The sequence below is a fragment of the Mobula birostris genome, chromosome 10 (genome assembly GCF_030028105.1).
Source record: "Mobula birostris isolate sMobBir1 chromosome 10, sMobBir1.hap1, whole genome shotgun sequence".
NCBI classification, from domain to species: Eukaryota; Metazoa; Chordata; class Chondrichthyes; order Myliobatiformes; family Myliobatidae; genus Mobula; species Mobula birostris.
The window spans coordinates 124,679,257-124,706,820 of record NC_092379.1 but is presented as its reverse complement, the minus strand read 5'-3'; positions in this window follow the sequence as shown (position 1 = coordinate 124,706,820).

The window sequence follows — 27,564 nt, the reverse complement described above, 5'->3', positions numbered from 1 at the left end:
GTCAAGCTAACGCTCCCCGTCCACGAGTCCTCCATTTTTCTTTCCTCCATGTGCCTCAAAAAGGCAGTTCCTACTTACAGGTGAGACTTGAGGATTCGTATAAGATGATCACTATCTATTAAGTCTAATAGAGAATTTGGTAACAACTTCTTCTTTCAGAATGACTGAATCACTAAGTGATTGTAGCACAGAAGGAAGCCAACCAGGCCTTGAATCCATGCAAACTCTATGCAAGAATGGCGCATTTGGTCCCCTTCATGGTAGTCTTGAAAATTCAGCTAGAATTTGCAAAACTATGTTGAGAGGGCAGCAAAAGCCGAGCTAGCTCTCCTTTGAGTACGACAATTAAATCTGCTTCCACTACCTAACCCTGGTAGTGCATTCCAGATCTTCATAATCTTGAGAGATGGGAGGAGTACATCAGTGTGATACTGTCAGGCAGAACGAGCTGTTTATATCCAATAAATATTATGTAATACTTTGCACCACTTTGTCACTCAGAATTGGCGAGACTTGTTCTGCTTTCAGTTCCCATCCTGAACTTTTCCCTTCTTCCACATTAGCAGGTGTTTGGCCAGTTGATCGTTCAGTATTACACAGGGGAGCTACCTCTTGAATCCATTTCGACGTGAGGATCCTCCTGGATACGTCAAATAATGCCTGGTGCAGGAGGCTGTGAATTCTCATTCAATGGGAATTTTATGGCAAGAGTTTTAAGTGGAAAGTAAATTACTCAAGTAACGCATGCAATGTGCTGGAGGAACTCAGCAGGTCATGCAGCATCTATGGAGGGAAATGAACTGTTCAATTTCAGCCAAGACTATTCATCAGAGTCTTTAATCTAATCTTTTAAAACTGGCTCCCTAATTTTCACACAACAAGATCCCACATAAAACAACCGATAACAATCAGATAATCTCACAGGGGAAAACACCAGAAGAATCTTTGCTCTACTTCAAATAATATTGTGAAATCTTTACAGCCATCTGAGAATTGTGCTATTCAAATGCCTCCACTTCCAACAATGCTTCTTTATTACTGCACTGAAGTGTCAGCCAGGATTTTGTGTTTATATCACTTGAGTGGGACTGAACTCATGGCCTCCACTATCAAAGAAACAACTGCTACCAACTGAGCCACACCCACACTGAGGTCATTCTCTTTGGTCTGTCCATGCCAACTGCACACCATCACATGTTAGGAATGTTTACAATTGCTGACAAGTGCTAATGTTTGCAAGTTTGCAGTCTAGAAGAGGTAACAAATTTAGTGTCTGACTTATGAGATATGCTTGAGATGAAGATGGATACTTGAGCCAATATTAACTTCTATGATGTAAAGTCTTTTTTTGGTATGTAGCATGTCATTGCAATTCAATATTAGTGTTCATTAACTTCAAATCTGCTTCTAAGATTAGCTCTTTAAAACTTCCCGTAGAGAGGAATTTTGCTTCAGTCTGTTAAAAAGATAAAAGTATCAACAAGCTTATGAAAAGAAGCTCTGGGAAAATGCTGGTGATCGGACAAGGAAGAATTATTTTCCAAAGACAACACTTTATGCACTGATATATTTTCATTGTTTTCTAAATAATGCAATACTTTCACTTGTCTGCACTCTATTTATAAACCTATCCATTTGTGTTAGTCTGGATATGATAGTCTAGCTAAAGCTGTTGATAGACAACATGTCCATGTTGTATTAATCCACAAAGGAAGAGTAGCTGTGATATACTGTTCAATTTGCAGGATAATGACAGGTTTCAGTTCTGGAGAGATTTGATTGTTCTGGGTTGCTGGAAGTGACACCAAATTATTGCAGAAATCAAAGAAATCAAAGCAGAATGTAGAGGTTGTCATTAAAATAGTAAACTGGATGAGCAAGGTTATTGAATCCAACACAGTGAGAGAGATGAATTACCACCTCTGTAGATGATTCTATTAATGCAGGCTACAGGACAATATTCAAAATATGGTGTAAATTGAAGGAGATACCGCACACCACAAATAAAGAAGATTAACGTGATTAGCTTTATTTGTCAGATAGAGTCATAGAAAGTACCCGAATCAGAATCAGTTTTATTATCACCAGCGCGTGACATGAAATTTGTTAACTTAGCAGCAGCGGTTCAATGCAATACATAATCTAGCAGAGAGAGAAAAAATAATAATAATAATGAATAAAATAAAACATAAAATAAACAAGTAAATCAATTATGTATAATGAATAGATTATTTTAAAATGTGCAAAAACAGAAATAGGGTATATTACAAAAAAGTGAGGTAGTGTCCAAAGCTTCAATGTCCATTTAGGAATCGGATGGCAGAGGGGAATAAGCTGTTCCTGAATCGCTGAGTGTGTGCCTTCAGGCTTCTGTACCTCCTACCTGATGGTAACAGTGAGAAAAGGGCATGTTCTGGGTGCTGGAGGTCTTTAATAATGGATGCTGCCTTTCTGAGACACCGCTCCCTAAAGAGGTCCTGGGTACTTTGTAGGCTAGTGCCCAAGATGGAGCTGACTAGATTTACAACCCTCTGCAGCTTCTTTCGGTCCTGTGCAGTAGCCCCTCCATACCAGACAGTGATGCAGCCTGTCAGAATGCTCTCCACTGTACAACTATAGAAGTTTTTGAATGCATTTGTTGACATACTGAATCTCTTCAAACCCCTAATGAAGTATAGCCGCTGTCTTGCCTTCTTTATGACTACATCGATATGTTGGGACCAGGTTAGACCCTCAGAGATCTTGACACCCAGCAACTTGAAACTGCTCACTCTCTCCACTTCTGATTCCTCTATGAGGATTGGTATGTGTTCCTTCGTCTTACCCTTCCTGAAGTCCACAATCAGCTCTTTCGTCTTACTGACATTGAGTGCCAGGTTGTTGCTGTGGCACCACTCCACTAGTTGGCATATCTCACTCCTGTACGCCCTCTCATCATCACCTGAGATTCTACCAACAGTGCTTGTATCGTCAGCAAATTTATAGATGGTATTTGAGCTATGCCTAGCCGCACAGTCATGTGTATATAGAGAGTAGAGCAATGGGCTAAGCACACACCCCTGAGGTGCAACACTCACATCACACTGGAGGAACTCAGCAGGTTGGGCAGCATCCGTGGAAACGATCAGTCGACGATTCGGGCAGGAACCCTTCATCAGGACTGTAGAGGGAAGGGGCAGAGGCCCTATAGAGAAGGTGGGGGGAGGGTGGGAAGGAGAAGGCTGGTAGGTTCCAGGTGAAAAACCAGTAAGGGGAAAGATAAAGGGGTGGGGGAGGGGAAGCAGGGAGGTGATAGGCAGGAAAGGTGAAGAAGGAATAGGGGAAAACACAATGGGTAGTAGAAGGAGGCGGAACCATGAGGGAGGTGATAGGCAGCTGGGGGAGGGGGCAGAGTGACATAGGGATAGGGGAAGGGAGGGGGAGGGAATTACCAGAAGTTGGAGAATTCTATGTTCATACCAAGGGGCTGGAGACTACCTAGATGGTATATGAGGTGTTGCTCCTCCAACCTGAGTTTAGCTTCATCATGGCAGTAGAGAAGACCATGTATGGACATATCTGAATGAGAATGGGAAGCAGAGTTGAAGTGGGTGGCTACTGGGAGATCTTGTCTGTTGTGGTGGACGGAACAGAGGTGCTCGATGAAGCGGTCCCCCAATGTGCGTCGGGTTTCATCGATGTAGAGGAGGCCGCACCGGGAGCACCGGATGCAATAGATGACCCCAACAGACTCACAAGTGAAGTGACCCCAACAGACTCACAAGTGAAGTGGTGCGCCAGTGTTGATCATCAGCGAGGAGGATATTTTTATCACCAATCCGCACGGACTGTGGTCTTCCGGTTAGAAATTTCAAGGATCCAATTACAGAGGGAGGTACAAAGGCCCAGGTTCTGCAACTTCTCAACCAGGATTGTGAGAATGATGGTATTAAATGCTGAGCTATAATCAATGAACAGCATCCTGACAGAGGTGCTTGTGTTGTCCTGGTGGTCTAAAGCCGTGTAGAGAGCCATTGAGATTGCATCTGCTGTTAACCTATTGTGACAATAGGCAAATTGCAGTGGGTCCAGGTCCTTGCTGAGACAGGAGTTCAGTCTAGTCATGACCAAACTCTCAAAGCATTTCACCACTGTCGATGTGAGTGCTACTGGGCAATAGTCATTCAGGCAGCCCACATTATCATTCTTTGGCACTGGTATAATTGTTGCCTTTTTGAAGCAAGTGGGAACTTCTGCCCGTAGCAGTGAGAGGTTGAAAATGTCCTTGAATACTCCCACTAGTTGGTTGGCACAGGTTTTCAGAGCCTTACTAGGTACCCCATCGGGACCTTCCACCTTGCGAGGGTTCACTCTCTTTAAAGACAGTCTAACATCGGCCTCTGAGACAGAGATCACAGGGTCATCAGGTGCAGCAGGGATCTTCACAGCTGTAGTTGTGTTCTCCCTTTCAAAGCGTGCATAGAAGGCATTGAGTTCATCTGGTAGTGAAGCATGGCTGCCATTCATACTACTGTATTGGGTTTCGCTTTGTAGAAAGTAATGTCTTGCAGTCCCTGCCAGAGTTGTTGTGCATCTGATATCGCCTCCAACCTGATTCGAAATTGTCCCTTTGCCCTTGAAATAGTCCTCCGCAAATCATACCTGGATTTCTGGTACAGGCCTGGGTTGCCAGACTTGAATGCCACGGATTTAGCCTTCAGCAGACAACGTACCTCTTGGTTCATCCATGGTTTTTGGTTTGGGGATGTACAGTAAGAAACAGGCCATTCAGTCCATCTATTCTGTGCTGAACCATTTAAACTGCATACTTCCATCGACCTGCACCCAGGCCACAGTCCTCCACACCCCTACCATCCATATAGATATCCAAACTTCTCAAGCGTTGAAATCAAGTTCACATGCACCATTTCGCTAGCAGCTCATTCCACACTCTCATAACCCTCTGACTGAAGGAATTTCCCCTGATGTTCCTCTTAAACTTTTCACCTTTCACCCTTAACCCATGACTTCTGGTTGTAGTCCCACCCAACCTCAGTGGAAAAAGCCTACTTGCATTTATCTTATCTATGCCCCTCATAATATTTTATTCCTCTATCAAATCTCTCAGTCTTCTATGTCCCAAGGAATAAAGTCCTCTAACCTACTTAATCTTGCTTTATAACTCAGGTCCTCCAGTCCCAGCAATATCTTGTAAATTTTCTCTGTATTCTTTCAACCTTATTTACATCTTTCCTGTAGGTAGGTGACGAAAACTGCACACAATACTCTAAATTAGGCCTCACAAACATCTTATACAACTTCAACAAAACATCCTATATCCTGTACTCTTTGCTTTGATTTATGAAGGCAAATTTTCAAAAGCTTTCTTCATAACCCTATTTACCTGTGACACTATTTTCAATGAGTGATGGACATGTATTCCCTGGTCCCTTTGTTCTACCACCCTCCTGAGTGCCCTACCGTTCACTGTGTAAGACCTACCTGGCTGGTCCTAACAAAGTGCAGCACCTCGCACTTGTCTGCATTAAGTTCCACCGGCCATTTTTCAGCCCATGTTTCCAGCTGGTCCAGATCCTGCTGCAAGCTCTGATAGTCTTTCTCTCTGTCCAATACGTCCCCAATCTTGGCGTCATCCGCAAAATTGCTGATCCAGTTAACCACATTATCGTCCAGATCATTGATATAGATGACAAACAACAACGGACTCAGGACCGATCCCTGTGGCACTCCACGGATCACAGGCCTCCAGTCAGAGAGGCAACCATCTACTACCACTATCTGGCTTCTCCCACAAAGCTAATGTCTAATCCAGTTTACTACCTCACCTTGAATGCTGAGCGACTGAATCTTCAGGACCAACCTTCCATGCAGGACTTTGCCTGATGCTTTGCTAAAGTCCATGTGGACAATATCCACTACCTTGCCTTCATCAACTTTCCTGGTAGCTTCCTTAACAAATTCTATAAGGTGGGTTAGACGCAACACAGAAAGCCCTATCCCTAATCAGTCCATGTCTATCCAAATACCCATATATCGGGTCCCTTAGAATAACTTTACCACTACTGATGTCATGCTCACCAGCCTACAATTTCTAGGTTTATATTCAATGCAGCAATATAAGCTACCTCCGGATCCTCCGCTACCTCACCCGTCACTAAGGATGATTTAAATATCTCTGCTAGGGTCCCTACAACTCCTGCACTTGTCTCCCACAGGGTCCGAGGGAACACCTTGTCAGGCCTTGGGGATTTCTCCATCCTAATTTGCCTCAAGACAACAAACCCCTCCTCCTCTGTAGTCCGTATAGGGTCCGTGAACGTACGCTCAGTGGCTAATTTGTTAGGTACAACAGGTACCTATTAAAGTGCCACTGATTGTATAGCTGAAACAATGAAGTTGCTGAATTATACCAGGGATCTCCATAGGTGTTGACTCGCCATGTGGTGGCATGGTATCATAGCAGTTAGAGTAATGCTGTAAGACATCAGTTATAAGATTGGGGTTCAATTCCCACTGCTGTCAGTAAGGTGTTTGTATGTTCTCCCTGTGACTGTTAACCCATTTTAAGCTCTTTCCCAGGGTGAGGACTTATTAGTACCATTCGCTGCTTACCTCCAAGAAGACCATAACCTTGTCGTAGGGTTTGGAGGCTTGAGTGCCTCAATGACCTGGAGAGCGATGTTGGCTGGAGTCAGGGCTTTAGGCTTTGGCTCTTGGTAGGGTCACCCATTCCAAACAGGTCAAGGGTTAGAGGCCAGACTAAGAGTCGTCCACTGGATTTCCAGGGTTGGGGGTCCAGCTCAGGGCTAACAACCCTGACAGGTAAAACAAAATTGTTACCTGGGTGTGATGGTATTCCTGGGTCTCCACCCAGGACTTGCATGGCTGACTAAAGTGAAAACTGAGAGGAAGCTGCTGACACGATGAAGGGAGCCCAGAACACTGCCAGAGATGTCAGATCTTCTGTGCTGCCCTGAACGACAGTGGCATAACAGGCAGTTAGTAAATAACCATATAAATTTCATCACTGGTGTCTTTGCAAATTCTTTTAGTCAGATACTCAAAGCTCCCACTGTAAGTAACTCTCTAATTGAGATGTTCTCTTTAAAAGCATTCTGAGAACAACTCTTCTTTAAAATCACCCCCTTCTTTGAGAAGGATACCGATTCAAGATGCCTCCTTAAATGTAGGCTGTTTTGCATTTGGAAGTAGTTGATACCAATTCTATGCAATCAGCAAATTGTGATAAGTCTCATTACAAATAAGCAAACGATTTTTAACAGGATACAAATTTACCTGGTTTAATCACCACCTAGCTTTAAAAGGGTTCGAGTTATTTGTTTTTCCCATTGCTCCCACCGATGGGCACAAAGGGTGTGTGGTCAGCAGTTCATAAACATGAGAAATTCTGCAGACACTGGAATTCCGAAGCAACACACACAAAATGCTGGAGGAACTCAGCAAGTCAGGCAGCATCTATGGAAATGAATAAATAGTTGATGTTTCGGGCCGAGACTCTTCATCAAGACTGAGCCCATTCAGCTGGGTTGTCCAGATAAGATTCCACCTTGGCATTGGAAGGTACGGCAGATATCAGGAAGCAATGCTGCCTGACTTAGTGAGATCCTCCAGCATTTTGTGCGTGTTATACAAGTTAAGGAATTTGCCTTGTTTTCTTCGGAATGAATAACTGTTGAATTCAAAGTTTCTAAATTATGGGGGGTTTTATCAGAATTGGCTGGGATCCACCATCTGGGAATGAACACCCCCCCCCCAAAAAAAGAAAAATAAGAGCCATAGATGGAATATTATGGAACATTGTCAACACAAGGCTATAAGGACCTAATCTGCTGTGTGGTAATTGGCTGTTATTACCCCAAGTAACTCTTCTGAAATCTTTAATTAAGCATGAAATTGCCTTGCATTGACTTGAATAGAAAATACTTGGAAGAAATCAGCACAAAACTCAAGCAACACACATCAAAGTTGCTGGTGAACGCAGCAGGCCAGGCAGCATCTCTAGGAAGAGGTACAGTCGACAATTTGGGCCAAGACCCTTAGTCAGGACTAACTGAAGGAAGAGCTAGTAAGAGATTTGAAAGTGGGAGGGGGAAGGGGAGATCCAAAATGATAGGAGAAGACAGGAGGGGGAGGGGGGATGGATTGTTTTGCTGAACACCTACGCTCTGTCCGCCAGAGAAAGCAGGATCTCCCAGTGGCCACACCATAGAAACCATAGAAACCACAGAAAAACTACAGCACAGAAACAGGCCTTTTGGCCCTTCTTAGCTGTGCCGAACCATTTTCTGCCTCGTCCCACTGACCTGCACACGGACCATATCCCTCCATACACCTCCCATCCATGTATCTGTCCAATTTATTCTTAAATGTTAAAAAAGAACCCACATTTACCACCTCGTCTGGCAGCTCATTCCATACTCCCACCACTCTCTGTGTGAAGAAGCCCCCCCTAATGTTCCCTTTAAACTTTCACCCTTAACCCATGTCCTCTGGTTTTTTTCTCCCCTTGCCTCAGTGGAAAAAGCCTGCTTGCATTCACTCTATCTATACCCATCATAATTTTATATACCTCTATCAAATCTCCCCTCATTCTTCTACGCTCCAGGGAATAAAGTCCTAATTTATTCAACCTTTCTCTGTAACAGAGTTTCTCAAGTCCCGGCAACATCCTTGTAAACCTTCTCTGCATTCTTTCAACCTTATTTATATCCTTCCTGTAATTTGGTGACCAAAACTGCACACAATACTCCAGATTTGGCCTCACCAACGCCTTATACAACCTCATCATAACATTCCAGCTCTTATACTCAATACTTTGATTAATAAAGGCCAATATGCCAAAAGCTCTCTTTACGACCCTATCTACCTGTGACGCCACTTTTAGGGAATTTTGTATCTGTATTCCCAGATCCCTCTGTTCTACTGCACTCCTCAGTGCCTTACCATTAACCCTGTATGTTCTCCCTTGGTTTGACCTTCCAACGTGCAATACCTCACACTTGTCTGTATTAAACTCCATCTGCCATTTTTCAGCCCATTTTTCCAGCTGGTCCAAGTTCCCCTGCAGGCTCTGAAAACCTTCCTCACTGTCTACTACAGCTCCAATCTTTGTATCATCAGCAAATTTTTAATTCCACATCCCATTCCCATTCTAATATTTCTATCCACGGCCTCCTCTACTGTAAAGATGAAGCCACACTCAGGTTGGAGGAACAACACCTTACATTCCGTCTGGGTAGCCTCCAACCTGATGGCGTGAACATTGACTTCTCTAACCTCCGCTAATGCCCCACCTCCCCCTCGTACCCCATTCGTTATTTATTTATATACACACTTTCTTTCTCTCTCTCTCCTTTTTCTCCCTCTGTCCCTCTGACTATACCCCTTGCCCATCCTCTGGGTTGTCCCTCCCACCTTCCTTCTCCCTGGGCCTCCTGTCCCATGATTCTCTCATATCCCTTTTGCCAATCACCTATTCAGCTCTTTCCTCCATCCCTCCCCCTCCTGTTTTCTCCTATCATTTTGGATCTCCCCCTCCCCCTCCAACTTTCAAATCCCTTACTAACTCTTCCTTCAGTTAGTCCTGACGAAGGGTTTCGGCCCGAAACGTCGACTGTACCTCTTCCTACAGATGCTGCCTGGCCTGCTGCGTTCACCAGCAACTTTGATGTGTGTTGCTTGAATTTCCAGCATCTGCAGAATTCCTCGTGTTTACGAGCACAAAACTCAAAATGTGTTTGAGAAAATAACTGACAAAACAGCAACAGATTAGATTAGGTTATGAAAACACACAGTCCTCTTTTTATTGTCATTTATTAATGCATGCATTAAGAAAAGATACAATATTTCCTCCGGTGTGACATCACAAAACACAGGACAGACCAAGACTGAAAAAACTGACAAAACCACATAATTATAACATATAGTTACAACAGTGCAACAATACCATAACTTGATGAAGAAGTCCATGAGCACAGTAAAAGTTCAAAGTCTCTCAAATGTCCCACATCTCACACAGACAGGAGAAGGAAGAACTCTCCCTGCCATGCCAACCACAGTCCGACTCTGGGTCATCCGAAAACTTCGAGCTCTGATCAGCTCTCCGACAATGAGTACTGAGCGCCATCTCTGTCTGAATGATTCGACCTCAATTTCGGTCGCCAACAGCAGGCAAAGCCGGGAATTTTGAGGCCTACCCTCCGAAAGATTCCCGACCACGCAGTATCGACAGCAGCAAACGAGCGTTTCAGAAATTTCTTCAGAAGTTCCTCTGTGCTTTCCCGTCCCTCTCCATCAAATCAGAATTGTTCATGGCCCCTATTTAACGGATACGATATCATTTTTCACCACTGGGCTACGCACGCGCAGTACGCTGCTCTCTCTCCTCCCGCCGAGGAGATTAATATTAATGATTGCATATAATTACATACAATAAGATTACAAGTACAAACAAAGGATTTTAAGAAAACCTTTAACAAATAGCATAATATTGAAGAAATTTAAGGGGCCCAAAGCTACTGCAAGGATATCAAACTGCTTCAAGAACCAGTTAGAAACAATAACATGGAGAGCAGGTGTTATGACTGTGATCAAATACACGAGAGAGACACTGAAGCTGATGATATGGAAGTCTTTGATCTTCACACTGGAGGAACTCAGCAAGTCAGGCAGCATCTATGAAGGGAATTAAACAGTCCATGTTTTAGGCTGAGACCCTTCATCAGAACTGAATAGTTCAGGTCAGGTTCTGATGAAGGGTCTTGTCTTGGCTTGAGACCCTTCATCAGAATTGAATAGTTCAGGTCAGGATCTGATGAAGGGTCTTGGCTTGAAACTACATCCTTAATAGGGCATTGGCTGCCGACAACAGCTCGCCAGAGACCTCTGTCCTGGGCTGGGCTTTCAAAATGTCTGCAGGTGTAACCCATCTTCAAGGATCCTTCCTCTCCCAGGAATGAGGTCTTTGGGGATTCTGCTGGTGTTTCTGTAGCTCTGGGTTTTGACAGGGCAGGGCTGTTAGACCCATGCACAAATCTCCTCCTTTTGCAGCCAGGATTGGAACCATCCTTGCCAGGGCTTGATGTGAATCCGTAACCGTTTATTCTCCACCATAGCTGCCGCCTAACTTGCCGAGTTCCTCTAGAACAGGGGTTCCTAGCCTTTTTTATGCCATGGAGCCTTACCATTAACCAACAGGCCTGTGGACCCAGATTGGGAACCCCTCCTCTAGAAAATGGATTGAACAGCTGACTGGCCTGTTCTGTACCATATTTTCTCTTCAGGCACACGCTAAAGCCAGAAGCCAAGATCATCTTACCTTGTAAATCCAAGTGTTCTATATGTCTTTGACACAATTGGGAAATGAAACTGTTTAAACCCAAGCATAGGTAGAAAATAACATAAAAGAACCCTACTCCTCCTGTCTCTGTACTTTCCAGTACGTTGGCTGCAGGGTGCTGATGGTTTACTCTAGTGCCAGCAGACAATGGCTTCTAATTTGATTCCAATTGGCACATACACATATAAATAGGTAGTAGACCATTAGCTTTATAACTCCCAGCTGGCAATCTGTTCTCTATTGCGTTGGAAAGCCTCAACCTTCAACACCGTTGCTGCACAGTACACATCTGTGGGTGTGATTGCATACAGGATATACAGAGGAGGAAATAATGGTGCAGCAAAAATAACATTTTTTGGTGAGAAATTGCAAGGTTTAGACCAAGAAATAGCAGTTTGTGGGCTGCAGCTCATGAGGTGAATATTTTTAGCAGATAATATTTCCTTGTAACAAGTTTTCTCTCCTCCCAATTTGTTAAATACTATTGGGTGCTTCGTGTTCATGATGTTCAGAGATAGAAGGGTAAATGAGTGTGATGGTTTAAGAAAACTGGTTAAAGTACGCAAAAGAAGATCAATCCACCACCAAACCCATTTGTCATCAATATTCTGTATTAAAATCAGCCATCAGCTATCTTAACTTCTTAGTTCACCTCCATTCTTGACTATTATCATTGACAAACACCACATGCAATATATAAGGCTACAGATTCCATTGTCCATAAAAGGCAGAACTTCTGCACAAAACAGCAGACAATTGGAAAGTGCCACTAACATTCTAACCATTTCATTTATTCATGTCACCACTTACAATTTCTGCCCTGGAAGATCTATGGGTGTCCTGGGGTTAGCTTCAGACTGTTATTGAATTAGGAAGTTAAAGCAGGTTACATAGACCCTCAAGAAAGAGATAAAGTAAAAATCTAACAGATGGTTTCAGAAAACTGATAGAAAAATTCCATTCCTTATTCTGGTTCCCCATTATCCTTTCTCTTCTCCTCGCCTGCCTATTACCTACCTCTGGTGGCCCTCCTCCTTCCCTTTCTCCCATGGTCCACTCTCCTCTCCTATTTTCAGCCCTTTACCTCTTCCACAAATCATCTACCAGCTTCTCACTTCATCTCCCCTCCACCTGGCTAGCCCTATCACCTTCTAGCTTCCACTCCTGCCCCCCCCCACACTTCCTTATTCTGGCTTCTTCCCCCTTCCTTTCCAGTCCTGATGAGGGGGGTTAGTCGGAAACGTTGACTGCTTGTTCCGTTCCGTAGATGCTACCTGACCTGCTGAGTTCCTCCAACATTTTGTGTGCATTACTTTGGATTTCCAGCACCTGCAGAATCCCTTGTGTTTAGGGCTCAAGTAGCACAGAAGGAGGCCCTTCAGCCCATAAAATCTGTGCTGGCTGTCAAGTAGCCATTTATACCAATCTTACATCAATCCCATTTTATTCTTCACACATTCCCATCAACAAGTCACAGATCTACCATTCACCTATGCACTGGGCATAATCTATAGAGACCAATTAGCCTACTAATTGTCATTTATTTTGGAGGTGAGAAGAAACTGGAGCAACTGGAGGAAATCAAAGATGCTTATGTGGCAAACAATCCTGTTTTATGTTGCTTCTGTGTGTCACCGAGTGCACCCAAGGTCAGGACTGAACCTCACTCGCTGGAATACGTGAGGCAGCAGTTCAAGTGAAAATTGGATAGAATGAGAGAAAGAATACAGAGAGAGGAGGGAGAAAGACAGTCAAAGGAATAAAGGGGGATGGGAAGGAAGCAAAAGGATAGATGTGACAAGAGAAGGAGGTTAAAAAAAAGCATGAGAAAGAGAAAAAGTGAGGGAATGAAGAGATAGGGCAGGAGGGGAGAAGGGAAACATGGGCCAGGCTGCAGGAGTTGGGAGAAAGGGGCCAATCCAAAATTCCAACTATTGAGTGAGGATCATTTGGCCCACAGAATTACTGTATTGTGTAAGAGATTAATTATCATTTGAAAACTGAAACAATTTATTTTCCTGTAGTACAAACAATCGAAACAATGGAGACATGAATGTGTTAAAAAAGAGTTACAGACTTAAAGAAATGGATATTGATGATTTATGCAGAGAATAATAGTCACTCGGTAAATCACAGCACTCACAGCAGTTGTTCGTCTATTTTCCATTGTAGCATTTTCTATTAACAAGCATTTTGCCATAGCTCAGGCCTGCAAGTAAACACTTATCTCTTTCCTGTGCCACTAAATAGGATTGGAGCTAACCTGTTTACATGGAGCAGAGTGCACTTAGTCCTGAATATGTTGTAAGCAAAGCCCACAGGTTGCTTTATTACCCAACCCGTTCCTTTCATGCGATGAGAAAACAAAGTTCTTGGGATCTTTTTAGGGGATGACGATTGTGCTAAATTGGACTATACTTTTGTTGCCTTTGTGAAAATTCTCTTGTTCATGAGAAGAACTTTCCTTTTGCGTCAATCATATAATTAACCTTTTCTGCCTAGCAGCTGGACAATGGTGCAGAAGCAGAAAGGTTCAATCCTTGCACGCTTCATGAATGCCATGTGCATCATAGCTCTTAACGGAACAATTGCTCAAAAGCACATATAATGGGATTCTTCTGTGTGATCTACGTAATCTCGTTATCTTATCAGTACATGTGTAGGAGTATTTTTGCAGACATCAGAAGTTAATTTTGCTTTTTGGGATGCATCGGGTCATATTCATCCTGAGCATGAGTGTGGGACTGAAGTGTCATGTATAAGGCTGGAGAGCTGCACAACGCATTGACGTTTTGCTGCTCTGTAAAACTTTGCAATAATTGGCAGTGCTCTTCATCTAATGCCCTGCTGAATGTATGTCCGGTCCCAATCATGCTACTCAGTGTGAGGTCCTCTCACTGCAGGTCAGCTTCTTGGCTGTCACTCAGTGGCCCCTTACAAAGACAAAAATTTGGAAAGATTTTAGGCAAGTTTTAGCTGGTTGGCACAATCACTTTACAATGCCAGAGATCACCGATCGTGGTTTGAGTCCGCCCACTGTCTGTAAGGAATGTGTATGTTCTCCCTGTGACCGTATGGATTTTCGCCACGTGCCCCATTTCCTTCCACATTTCAAAGATGTCTGGTTAGGGTTAGGAAGTTGAGGGCATGCAATGTTGGCTCCAAAAGCACGAGGACATTTGCGGGTTGCCCTCAGCACAATCCTCATTGATTTGATTTGATACAAAACAATACATTTCACTGTCTGTTTCAATGCACATGCTAATCTTTCATCTTTAAATATAGAGCTAAACACATGTTTGTCCGCTGTTGAATTTACTGAACATAAAAAGTCATCATGTATCAACTTAAAATAAATTTTGCAATTCAGTACTATTGAAGGTTAAGATTCACTTTGTTTAAGTGGAGCCAGACATTTAAGAACCATAAGATTTAGGACCAGAATTAGGTCATTTGGCCCATCAAGTCTGCTCCGCCATTTCATCACGGCTGATATATTTGATCAGACCCATCAAGAATCTATCAGCCTTCGCCTTAAATATACAAAAGACTTGGCCTCCACAGCTGCCCATGGCAACAAATTCCACAGATTTACCATTCCCTGACTAAAGAAATTCTTCCTCATCTCCATTCTAAAAGGACACCCCTCTAATTTGAAGCTGTGTCTTCTAGTCTTAAAGACTCTCACACCATAGCAAACATCCTCTCCACATTCATTCTATCAAGGCTTTTCACCATTTGATAGGTTTCAATGAGGTCACCTCCCATTTTTATAAATTCTAGTGAATAAAGCCCAGAGTCATCAAATGCTCTTCATATAACAAGCCGTTCAATCCTGAAATCATTTTCATGAACCTCCTTTGAACCCTCTCCAGTTTCAGCACATGGTTATAAGATAAGGGGCCCAAAACTGCACACAATACTGCAAGTGGGGCCTCACCAGTGCTTTATAAAGTCTTAACATTACATCCTTGTTTTTATATTCTGGTCCTCTTGAAATGAATGCAAACATCACATTTTCCTTCCTCATCACTGACTCAACCTGCAAATTAGCCTTTAGGAAGTCCTGCACGAGGACTCTCAGATCCTTTTGCGCCTCAGATTTTAGTATTTTCTCTCCATTTAGAAAATAGTCAACCCTTTTATTTCTTCTACCAAAGTGCATGACCATACACTTCCCGACACTGTATACCATCTGCCATTTTTTGCCCATTCTCCTAATCTGTCTAAGTCCTTCTGTAGCCTCCCTACTTCCTCAAAACTACCTGCCCCACCACCTATCTTCATATCATCTGCGAACTTTGCAACAAAGCCATCAATCCCATCATCCAAATCATTGAATCAGTCCCAGCACAGACCCCTTTGGAACAGCACTTGTCATCTGCAGCCAGTCAGAAAAGATTCCCCTTATTCCCATTCTGAGCTCCTGCCAATCAGCCACCGCTTTAACCATGCTAGAATTATCCATGTGATACCATGGGCTTGCTGCTTGTTAAGCAGCCTCATGTGCGGCACCTTGTCAAAGGCCTTCTGAAAATCCAAGTACTTAACGTCTACTGATTCTCCTTTGTCTATACTGCTTGTTACTTCTTCAAAGAATTCCAACAAATTTGCCAGGCAAGATTTTCGCTTGAGGAAACCATACTGATTATGGCCTATTTTATCATGTGCCTCCAAGTACCTTGAGACCTCATATTTAATAAACAACTCCAACATCCTCCCAACCACTGAGGTCAGACTAACTGGCCTATAGTTTCCTTTGTTCTGCCTCTCTCCCTTCTTGAAGAGTGAGGTGACATTTGCAATTTTCCAGTTTTCCTGAACCATTCCAGAATCTAGTGATTCTTGAATGATGATTACTAATCCCTCCACAATCTCATCAGCCACTGCTTTCAGAATCCTGGGGTGACTTATCTACCCTCAGACCTTTCAGTTTCCCAAGAACCTCCTCTCTAGTTATGGTAACTTCACACACAGTGAATACTACAGATGACTAGAGAGCCAAATGTCACATATTTCAAATGTCACATGTGCAATGAACCGGATTTGATCAGGGACCTCAAGGTAAAGGAGCCATTAGGAGGTAGTGACCATAATATGATAAGTTTTAATCTACAATTTGAGAGGGAGAAGGGAAACTCGAAAGTGTCAGTATTACAGTTGAACAAAGGGAACTATGGTGCTATGAGGGAGGAGCTGGCCAAAGTTCAATGGAACAGTACCCTAGCAGGGATGACAGTGGAACAGCAATGGCAAGTGTTTCTGGGAATAATGCGGAAGGTGCAGGATCAGTTCGTTCCAAAGAGGAAGAAAGATCCTAAGGGGAGTAAGGAGAGGCCGTGGCTGACAAGGGAAGTAATGGACAGCATAAAAATAAAAGAGAAGAAGTATAACGTAGCAAAGATGAGTGGGAAGCCGGAGGATTGGGAACCTTTTAAAGAGCAACAGAAGGTAACTAAAAAGGCAATACGTGGAGAAAAAATGAGGTACGAAGGTAAACTAGCCAAGAATATAAAGGAGGATAGTGAAAGCTTGTTTAGGTATGTGAAAAGGAAAAAAATAGTTAAGACCAAAATTGGGCCCTTGAAGACAGAAGCAGGTGAATTTATTATGGGGAACAGGGAAATGGCAGACGAGTTGAATAGGTACTTTGAATCTGTCTTCACTAGAGAAGACACAATCAATCTCCCAGATGTAATAGTGGCCAAAAGACATAGGGTAATGGATGAACTGAAGGAAATTTATATTAGGCAGGAAATGGTGTTGGATAGGCTGTTGGGTCTGAAGGCTGATAAGTCCCCGGGACCTGATGGTCTGCATCCCCGGGTACTTAAGGAGTGGCTTTAGAAATTGTGGACGCATTGGTAATCATTTTCCAATGCTCTATAGATTCAGGATCAGTTCCTGTGGATTGCAGGGTAGCTAATGTTGTCCCTCTCTTCAAGAAGGGAGGAAGAGAAAAAACAGGGAATTATAGACCGGTTAGCCTGATGTCGGTGGTGGGAAAGATGCTGGAGTCAATTATAAAAGATGAAATTATAACACATCTGGATAGTAGTAACAGAATTAGTCCGAGTCAGCATGGATTTACGAAGGGGAAATCGTGCTTGACTAATCTTCTGGAATTTTTTGAGGATGTAACTATGAAAATGGACAAGGTAGAGCTAGTGGATGTAGTGTACCTGGACTTTCAGAAAGCCTTTGATAAAGTCCCACATAGGAGATTAGTGGGCAAAATTAGGGCATATGGTATTGGGGGCAGAGTACTGGCATGGATTGAAAATTGGCTGGCTGACAGAAAACAAAGAGTAGCAAATAACGAGTCCCTTTCGGAATGGCAGACGATACCGCAGGGTTCAGTGCTGGGACCGCAGCTGTTTACAATATATATTAATGATTTAGATGAGGGAATTAAAAGTAACATTAGTAAATTTGCCGATGACACAAAGCTGAGAGGCAGTGTGAAATGTGAGGAGGATGTTATCAGAATGCAGGGTGACTTCGACAGGCTAGGTGAGTGGGCAGATGCATGGCAGATCCAGTTTAATGTGGATAAGTGTGAGGTTATCCACTTTGGTGGTAAGAACGGGAAGGCAGATTATTATCTAAATGGAGTCAAGTTAGGAAAAGGGGAAGCACAATGAGATCTAGGTGTTCTTGTGCATCAGTCACTGAAAGCAAGCATGCAAGTACAGCAGGCAGTGAGAAAAGCTAATGGCATGCTGGCCTTCATGACAAGGGAAATTGAGTATAAGAGCAAAGAGGTCCTTCTGCAGCTGTACAGGGCCCTGGTGAGACCACACCTGGAGTACTGTGTGCAGTTTTGGTCTCCAAATTTGAGGAAGGACATTCTTGCTATTGAGGGAGTGCAGTGTAGGTTCACAAGGCTAATTCCCGGGATGGCGGGACTGTCATATGTCGAAAGATTGGAGCGACTGGGCTTGTATACTCTGGAATTTAGAAGGCTGAGAGAGGATCTTATTGAAACATATAAGATTATTAAGGGATTGGACACGCTGCAGGCAGGAAGCATGTTCCCGGTGATGGGTGAGTCCAGAACCAGAGACCACAGTTTAAGAATTAGGAGTAGGCCATTTAGAACGGAGTTGAGGAATAACTTTTTCACCCAGAGAGTGGTGGATATATGGAATGCTCTGCCCCAGAAGGCTGTGGAGGCCAAGTCTCTGAATGCTTTCAAGAAAGAGATGGATGGAGCTCTTAAAGATAGCGGAATCAAAGGTTATGGGGATAAGGCAGGAACTGGATACTGATAGTGGATGGTTGGCCATGATCACAGTGAATGGCAGTGCTGGCTCAGAGGGCCGAATGGCCTACTCCTGCACCTATTGTCTATTGTCTATTATAGTTGAGTTGAGATTCATTCTGTATTGAGTTGGAGTTTATAATGAAACTGGGAGGAGTGTAGTGTATTTCATATTTCAGTAATAATTGAGCAATATTGTAAATATATTTTTTGTTTAATCATTCTTTGTTTACATCATTCATTATGGATTAAATGGAAAAGTTTGTGAATGGCATACATCATTATACTACCACATCACGTGTGAGCACCTCACTAAAGTGAAACAACGCACACACATACAAGAGAAAACCTGCAGGTGCTGGAAATCCAAGCAACAGACAGAAAATGCTGGAGAAACTCAGCAGGCCAGGCAGCATCTATGGGGAAAAAGTACAGTCAACGTTTCGGGCCTGCCAGATTCCTCCAGCAATCTGTGTGTGTTGCAACGTACACACATAATCCTGGGCTCCAATGTTTTTCTTTCGATTTCATTTCTGGAGTGACAAAACATTACAAATACACCTTTATTGTTGTCTGAGGCACCTTCTCATGAATGGGCTGACTACCCATCCCTATTAAAGAAAGTTTCCTGTGCAATATGTCATTGAATTTTTTTTTAAAATGTGAGGTCTTGCTGTGAGCAGCAAGAACCACAGTTCTGATTCCAGGCCGTTTGTACATACGCACACAAAGAAGTCTAGTCAGCAACACTGTCACCCAATAACATACATGTGTGACCTGGACTGCAGGAGTCACTACACAGCAGCAAGTTGTGAAAGCTCCTGAAGGCAATGCAAAGGGACCTTTCTGAGGAGGTCATAGCTGGCTGAGTCGGGTGCTAGGAATCTGCTTCTGGTTGGACCTTAACTAATTTTCTGTGCCTCTGTCAGTCTTGCTTCAAAGAGAAATGCCATGTCCTCAGAGACAAAGAAGACACTGTGGAATTAATAGCTGGTAATTGGCTTATTATTATCACATGCACAGAGATACAGTGAAAAAAGTTGTTTGCACGACATCAAGACAGATTATTCCATTCATAAGTATATCGATGCAGAACCAAAGGAAAAACAACAACATTTTTTTTAATCAGGTGATGGAAAGAGAGCTATGTCTGGTGCCAGGAATATGCTTCCAGTTGGACCTTAACTGATTACCTGGGTGTCACTCAATGTAACAGAATATACTGTTGCACTTTCTCTGTAACTGCAATGCAGGTAGACCAATAAGGTAGAAGGGGCATGATGAAGTAGACTGAGAGGTCAGAAAAGAGGTCACCTGTATCATAAAGGAGTCTCACCATTCAAGAAGGAAGGTTTGCTTCTGAGTTTATACAACACTAGAACTCATCCACTCAGACAAGATTTAATTTAGACTAGGCATTTCAGTGCTTCTCATGTTACATCCAAATGATCTTTAAAATGGAAATGTTCTCTCTTAGGGGCACAGATCCCAACAAGGAAGAGGAAATTCCATAACAATCCATGGGCAGAATCCAAGAAAACGTATTGTTTTTACACTCAGTGCCCATTTTATTCAGTACTTCCTGTAACTAATAAAATGGCCATGGTATGTTCATGGTCTTCTGTTGCTGTAGCCCATCTTCTTCAAGGCTCGGTGTGCTGTGCATTCAGAGATGCTGTTCTACACACCACTGTTGAAACATGTGATTATTTGAGTTACCGTCACCTTCCCGTCAGCTTGAACCAGTCTGGCCATTCTCCTCTTACCTCCCTCATTAACAAGGTGCTTTTGCTGTCAGAACTGCTACTCACTTTTCACACCATTCCCTGTAGTCTCTAGACACTTTGCACGTGAAAATCCCAGGAGATCAGTAGTTTCTGAGATACTCAAACCACCCCATCTGGCACCAACAATCATTACATGGTAAAGTAACTTAGATCACATTTCTTCCCCCGTTCTGATGTTTGGTCTGAAGAACAACTGAACCTCTTGACATGTCTGCATGCTTTTACGCATTGATTTTCTGCCACGTGATTGGCTGACTAGATATTTGCATTAACGAGCGGGTGTACTAATAAAGCGGCCACTGAGTGTATTTGCCAATTATGGAGACCTGAAGCTCCCAGTTAGGGAGGATATTACATCTAACTTTGAGGGTCTTTTGTCCTTATTCTCATTTATGGCAGCCATGGTTTGCTGCTAGAGCTGAATCATGGTGAGATCAAGCTACAGGTCTGCCATTTGAAGTAATGTCTCATAAAGTCAGCTGACAATAACAGAAGAGGATGGTGGAGCACATAGACCAAACTGCTGGCAAGCAGTGAAGGCCAGCTCATGACACAGCAGAAAATGGTAAATAGCAACAAAGGTGAGTGGCTAACACCACAAATCTCCAGTCGAACTTGTGCACAGAATAACCACGACACACACATTATGCTCACAACCATCATGTGCCGCACAGGAACTAAATTTGCCTTCAACATGCCCACTCTTGTATTAATGGCGATGACACTATGATCTTTGGACTTCTTGCCTAAAGAAGCGAATTGATGTTGCCAACGGTAGACAAAAAGATTGGCAAGGGAAAAATGACAATTCGAATCAGAAGTGTGACAAGCCAACAAAATGTAAAACAACACTTAGTCTCAGCTTTAAGAGTCCAAATTCAGTAGCAGGCTGCATGGTAACCACAAAACGTCTGCTTTCTACAAGGAATTGTCAAAGAGGCCAGAAAGCACAAAGGATTCTTTGTGAAGACAATTTGGCTTCATTTTTAATATACAGACTTATAATGAGCTCCAAGTATACTCTCTTGTATTGATTAACAGAACTAGAGCACAGCAACAATGATATTTGAGGCATCCTACCCAATTCTGTGATGCACAAGCACTATGTGTAGGTGTGCAGAAACAGGAACCAACCTTACTTTTAAACTGTCAGAGATTCGTCATCAGATTCTATTCTACACTCAGATCCATCACCTGCAGGGGTTCCCAATCTAGGGTCCAGGGATCCCTCAGTTAACGGTAGGGGATCATGGCATAATAAAAGTTGGGAACCCCTCATCAATTGATATTTTGCTTGCTTTTTTCCCCAATCCGTCAATTTCAGAATCAAGTTTGTTATCACTGTCACATGCGGTGAAATTTGTTGTTTTGTGGCAGCAGTACAGTGTAATGCATAAAAAGAATTACATTAAGAAGTTATTAAAAAGGCATCCGTTAGTCTTGCGAGACCATGGATCTGCGTCTGGAAAGTCTTCACTCTCCAGCGCACAGGCCTGGGCAAGGTTGTATGGAAGACCAGCAGTTGCCCACGCTGTAAGTCTCACCTCTCCATGACACCAATGTTGGTCCAAGGGGAGGGCATTAGGACCCATACAGCTTGGCACCAGTGTCGTCGCAGAGCAATGTGTGATTAAGTGCCTTGCTCAAGGACACATGTTGCCTCGGCTGGGGCTCGAGCTCACGACCTTCAGGTCGCTAATCCAATGCCTTAACCACTTGACCACGTGCCCACACAATAAGAAGTACAGTTTATAAAAATATAATTAACTAGTGCAAAAGGGGAGCAAAATGGTCAGGTCGTATTCATGGACCATTCAGAAATCGGATAGCAGAGGGGAAAAAGTTGTTCCTAAAATGTTGAGCATTTGTTTTCGGGCTCCTGTATCTCCTCTTTGATGGTAGCGTTGAGAAGAGGGCATGACCTAAATGGTGGAGGTCCTTAAGGATGGATGCTGCCTTCTTGAGGCATCGCCTTTTGAAGTTTTCCTCTGTGAAAAGATGATGTAAAATAGGATAGTGTCGCTTGGTTTAGTGTAGTATAAACTACTGCAACTTAGAATCGTAGAGCACAAAATATCCAGGACATAGACATATACTGGATTAGGCCATTCATACGAATGTGACTAATCCACTCTTGGTCTCAACACCATTTGCCGTCCTTTTTATTGGTATTGGTATTGGTTTATTATTGTCATATGTACCAAGGTACAGTGCAAAGCCTGTCTTGCATGCTGTTTATACTCATCAAACCATTACACAGTGCATTGAGCTAGAAAGAGGTAAAAAAATAACAATGGAATCCCCCTCACTATACCCCTTGCACATCCTCTGGGTTTCCCCCCCTCCCCCTTTTCTTTCTCCCTAGGCCTCCTATGCCATGATCCTCTCATATCCCTTTTGCCAATCATCTGTCCAGCTCTTGGCTCCATCCCTCCCCCTCCTGTCTTCTCCTATCATTTTGGATCTCCCCCTCCCCCTCCCACTTTCAAATCTCTTACTAGCTCTTCCTTCAGTTAGTCCTGACGAAGGGTCTTGTACCTCTTCCTAGAGATGCTGCCTGGCCTGCTGCGCTCACCAGCAACTTTGATGTGTGTTGAATGGAATAAGCTGTAAAAGCTACCAAAAGAGTACAATGCAGGTAAACAATAAAGTGCAAGATCATAATGACATAGATTGTGATGTCAAGAGTACACCTTATCATACAAGAGGTCCATCAATAGTCTGATAACAGTGAGATAGACCGCTTCTAGCCCACTGTTATCAGACTTCTGTGCAACAGCAATCTGCCTACAACACACACATATCCTTCATTGAAGTCTGCAATATAAATTATAATCAGGGGACATCTCAGTGCAGATCCTGGTGGTGCCCAATTTATTACTTACTGATTGCCAATCTAAAAATGAGCCTTTTATCCTGAACTTGTTTTATGTTAGCTATGCTTTTATCCCCAATAGATTAGTCCTAAACAAAACACTTCAGCACAGATTTGTACAATACAGCATAATACAATTTCGAATCATAACACACCTGTTTCTAGAATACAATTCAATTCAACACGTTCAACCCACTGAGTCTACATAACTCTCAAAAAACATATTTGGTCCTGATTTTTTTTTGGCACAATGAACAAAATCTTCAAATTTTCAATTAGGGTATAGTCTGTTTCACTGCTATAAAAAGTGGTTTGTTAAGTCTTCAAAGTTCAAAGTAAATGTATTATCAAAGTACATATACAGTACATCACCATATGCCATTTTCTTGCAGGCATGCTCAGTAAATCCAACAACCATAACAGAATCAATGAAGGAACACACCCAAAAGGACAGAACAGTAGCCAATGTGCAAAAGATTACAAACTGCGCAAATACAAAAGAAAGATAAGAAGTAATAATAAAATAAACAATAAATAGGGAGAACATGAGATGAAGAGACTTTGAAAGAGAGTCCATAGGTTGTGTGAAGTTGAGTGACATTATCCTGCTGCATTCACCAGCAACTTTTATGTGTGTTGCTTGAAATTCCAGCATCTGTAGATTTCCTCGTGTTGGAGTTTAAGAGCCTGATGGTTGGAGGGTATAACTGTTCCTGATCCAGGTGGTGCGAGTCCAAAAGCTCCTGTACCATCTTCCTTATGGCAGCAGCAAGAGGAGAGCGTGACCAGTGTGGTGGTGGTTCTTGATAATGGATACTGCTTTCCTGCAGCAATGCTCTGTGTAAATGTATTCAATGATGGAGAGGCTTTACACATGATGGACTGGGCCATATCCATTACTCTTTATAAGATTTTCCATTCGAAGGTACTGGCATTTCCATACCAGACCGTGATGCAACCAGTCAATATACTCTTCACGACACATCTTTAAGCTCATTAAATAGAATCCAACAGGATTTGGGTGGGTGTGAGTAGGAAACAGGCCTCCATCATCCAAGGGTCTTTTCTATAATCAACAACAGGAAGCAGATTTGTGAAACTTACCCTGCATGTAAACTGTTAAAACTGAATTAATCTATGACTGACTGCTCAATATCTGCAATCCCACAGCTAATCGGGTTATGCCTTCATGTTCTGATTCTCAAAAGGTTAATGCCTTAACTCCAGGAACCTCCAACAGCTACAGATATCCTGCAAAGGTTATGAAAGAACACATGATCATTACAGATTTTGACCTGGCATTTCCCGCAATGTCATAACCAGGATGTTGCACCCAAAATTCCTGCACATTCCTGTCTCTAGAGTCAAATTATGCTCAAAATCCTGTCAATCTGAGTAGTGTGATTGGAATAGTAGAGGAAGAATCATTGTCACAAGTACCGATTCAATTTAATTCAGTTGCTAAGAAGAGGAACAATATCAATAACTAAAGAATAGAGTTGGATTCATGGAGGCGTAAGTGCCAACCATTAAGCACCCATTTACACCAATCCTTCACTATTTTCTTTCCCCACACTCCTGTGAATTCTCCATGAATTCTAACTCTCACTTGGATAGTAAGGACACTTTACACTGCTCAGTTGATTTACTAAACAAAACAGAAGCAGGAAGGCAAACCATTGCAGGCAATCATCTGGTTATGGTGGGACAAGGTAATGGGATAATAAGCCAGTGAAGCTCTATCCAAGAATAAAGTGGTGAAGAGGCTTGAAAAGAGAAGTTCAAACAAGTCCAAGACTGCAGGCAGATCAAGAAGGACAAAGAAGGATAGTGCATTTGCTTTTGTCAACATCACATGGTGTAGCACTTATGGCCTTGATTAAATCTATTCAATTATAATGAAAGGGATGTAAGCATGAATGGAGGGGTCAAACCTTCATTTCTGCCAAATATTGAAAGGCCTAGATAGAGTGCACATGCAGGGGATGTTTCCAATACAGGGAGAGTCTAGTAGCAGAGGGCACAGCCTCAGAATAGAAAGACGTCCCTTTGGAGCGGAGATGAGGAGGATTTTCTTTAGCCAGAGGGTGGAGAATCTGTGGAATCCATTGCCACGGATGGTTGTGGAGACCAATCATTTGGTATATTTAAAGCAGAGGTTGATAGGTACTCCATTTGCAAGGGGTTCAAAGGTTGTGGGAGAAGGCAGGAGAATGGGGTTGACAGGAAAAATAAAGCAGCTGTGATCGAATGGTGGAGCAGACTCGGGCCAAATGGCTTAATTCCACTCCTTTGTCTTATGGTCATGTGGAATTCTAGGATATATGGTCAGAGATTTGTAAGTTTACAGCATATTTTAAAACTTTGGATAGGAAAGAGAGGTTCATAATAAAACTTTTAAAAAATTAAATTATGTTGCCAAGGCTCAAGAAATTTACCTGTGCATGAAGGCATGTAGTAAAAAGACAATCCATACTTGATCTGGTCCAGTAATAAATATAAGATGCCATTAGTACAAACTGCACGTGAGGTTTCTGTATCAAATCACTTTCCATTGGTCCACAAGTCATAAGCAGGACATCAGTCTACACGTGGTCCTGTAGGATTTAAAGCACTAAGCAGAACCACAGCTGGAAGAACTGGGGCAGTCTGGGATGACCTGATAAGAAGAGTGTCTGAAAGGTGGACTGGGGATCACAGTAGCTGAAGTAGATATCCAGTGTGAAGATTGGAACATTCAGGACCCTCACACTAAAAATGTAGAAGGTTGCATAGGATAATGTTCAAAAACTTGTTCTGCCATTGTACTGGTGACAAACCAGTTGATGCTTTCTGTAAGAGGCCCCTCAACAACAGTGCTGGTAATTTGTGTCCCTTTGTAGAGCACATGAATGAATCTCTTTTTTTTGAATGGGCCACCGTTTGCTCTGCTGAAACCCTCGTGTTTGTATAGCACCTATAACACAGAAGACAGAGAGTTGGACAATGTTACAGAGGTGGAAATAGGCAGATCTTGTGATATAGTACTTTTGTGGTCAAAAACTCCCCTCAAGGACAAACGTGGCAATGGGGAGGAGGGTTCAAAGAGAATAGTTTAACCTCATGCAATAAGTGAGATGAAGCTGATTAAAAAAAAACTTGAGGATCCGGAAATCTGAAATAGAAACAGACTATGCTGGAAACACTCAACGGATCAGGCAGTATCTGTGCAAACAGAAATCCAGCTCATGTTTCGTGTCAAGGGCCCTTCATCACAATTGGAGAAAAGAGGGAAACACGTTAGTTTTCAGAGTTGGTGGAGGTAGTGGAGAGGACAAAGGAAATAGGATGAGACCAGATTTGCAGCGTAGATAAGTTATTGAAGTCAATCTAATGATGAGGGCAATTAGAAAGAGAGAAAGTGACATAAGCTTTGAAATGAGACACTGTAAGGACATGCTGAGTTCCTCCAGAATTTCGTGCATTACTCAAGATTTCCAGCACCTACAGAAAACTTTGTGTTTATGTAGGACATGCCCAGCAGGTCAGTTTGTGCTAGTGGAGAAAGAAAATCTCAGCTCTTGTCACAGATGGATGGCTTACAGCAGAAATAGCTGGTTCTAGTACAGACAGAGGAAGCCAGTTATACACCCTCCTCCACAGTTTTAGAAATTGGTATTGAGTTCAGAAGGCTGCAACATGCCCAGATGGAATATGAGGAGCTGTTCCTCAGCTTAGATCAGGCCTCATTAAAACAGTGCATTAGACCACAGACTGATGGATCAGCGTGGAAGAGGGATGGAGAATTAAAGTGATGGGCAACATTGAGATACTTTGAAGTCCTGGTTGCAGTGTATCAGCTGTAGAATTAAAGGTGACCAATATTGTCAACTTCTGTGTGTTTGGATCCTAACCAGCATCTGCAAGGAACTGTGAGACTTGCAAAAGAGGGCCTACATTTGACAGGTGACTCATATCCTGTTCTGAAAGGCTTGGGTTTTATCAGACGTAAAAAAACAACCAAGGCATTGGAAATAGAATTGGTTTTCTACTGTCACATGCACCAAGACACAGTGAAAAAGCTTGTCTTGCATATTGTATATACAATTCACGTCATTACACAATGCACTGAGGCAAAACAACAGGATGCAGAATAAAGTGCAACATCTGCCGAGAAAGTGCAGTGCAGGTAAACAATAAGGTGCAAGATCATAACAAGGTAGATTATCAGCTCAAGAGTCCACCTCATCTTACTAGGGAACCATCCAGTAGTTATATAACAGCAGGGGACCAGAGAGAA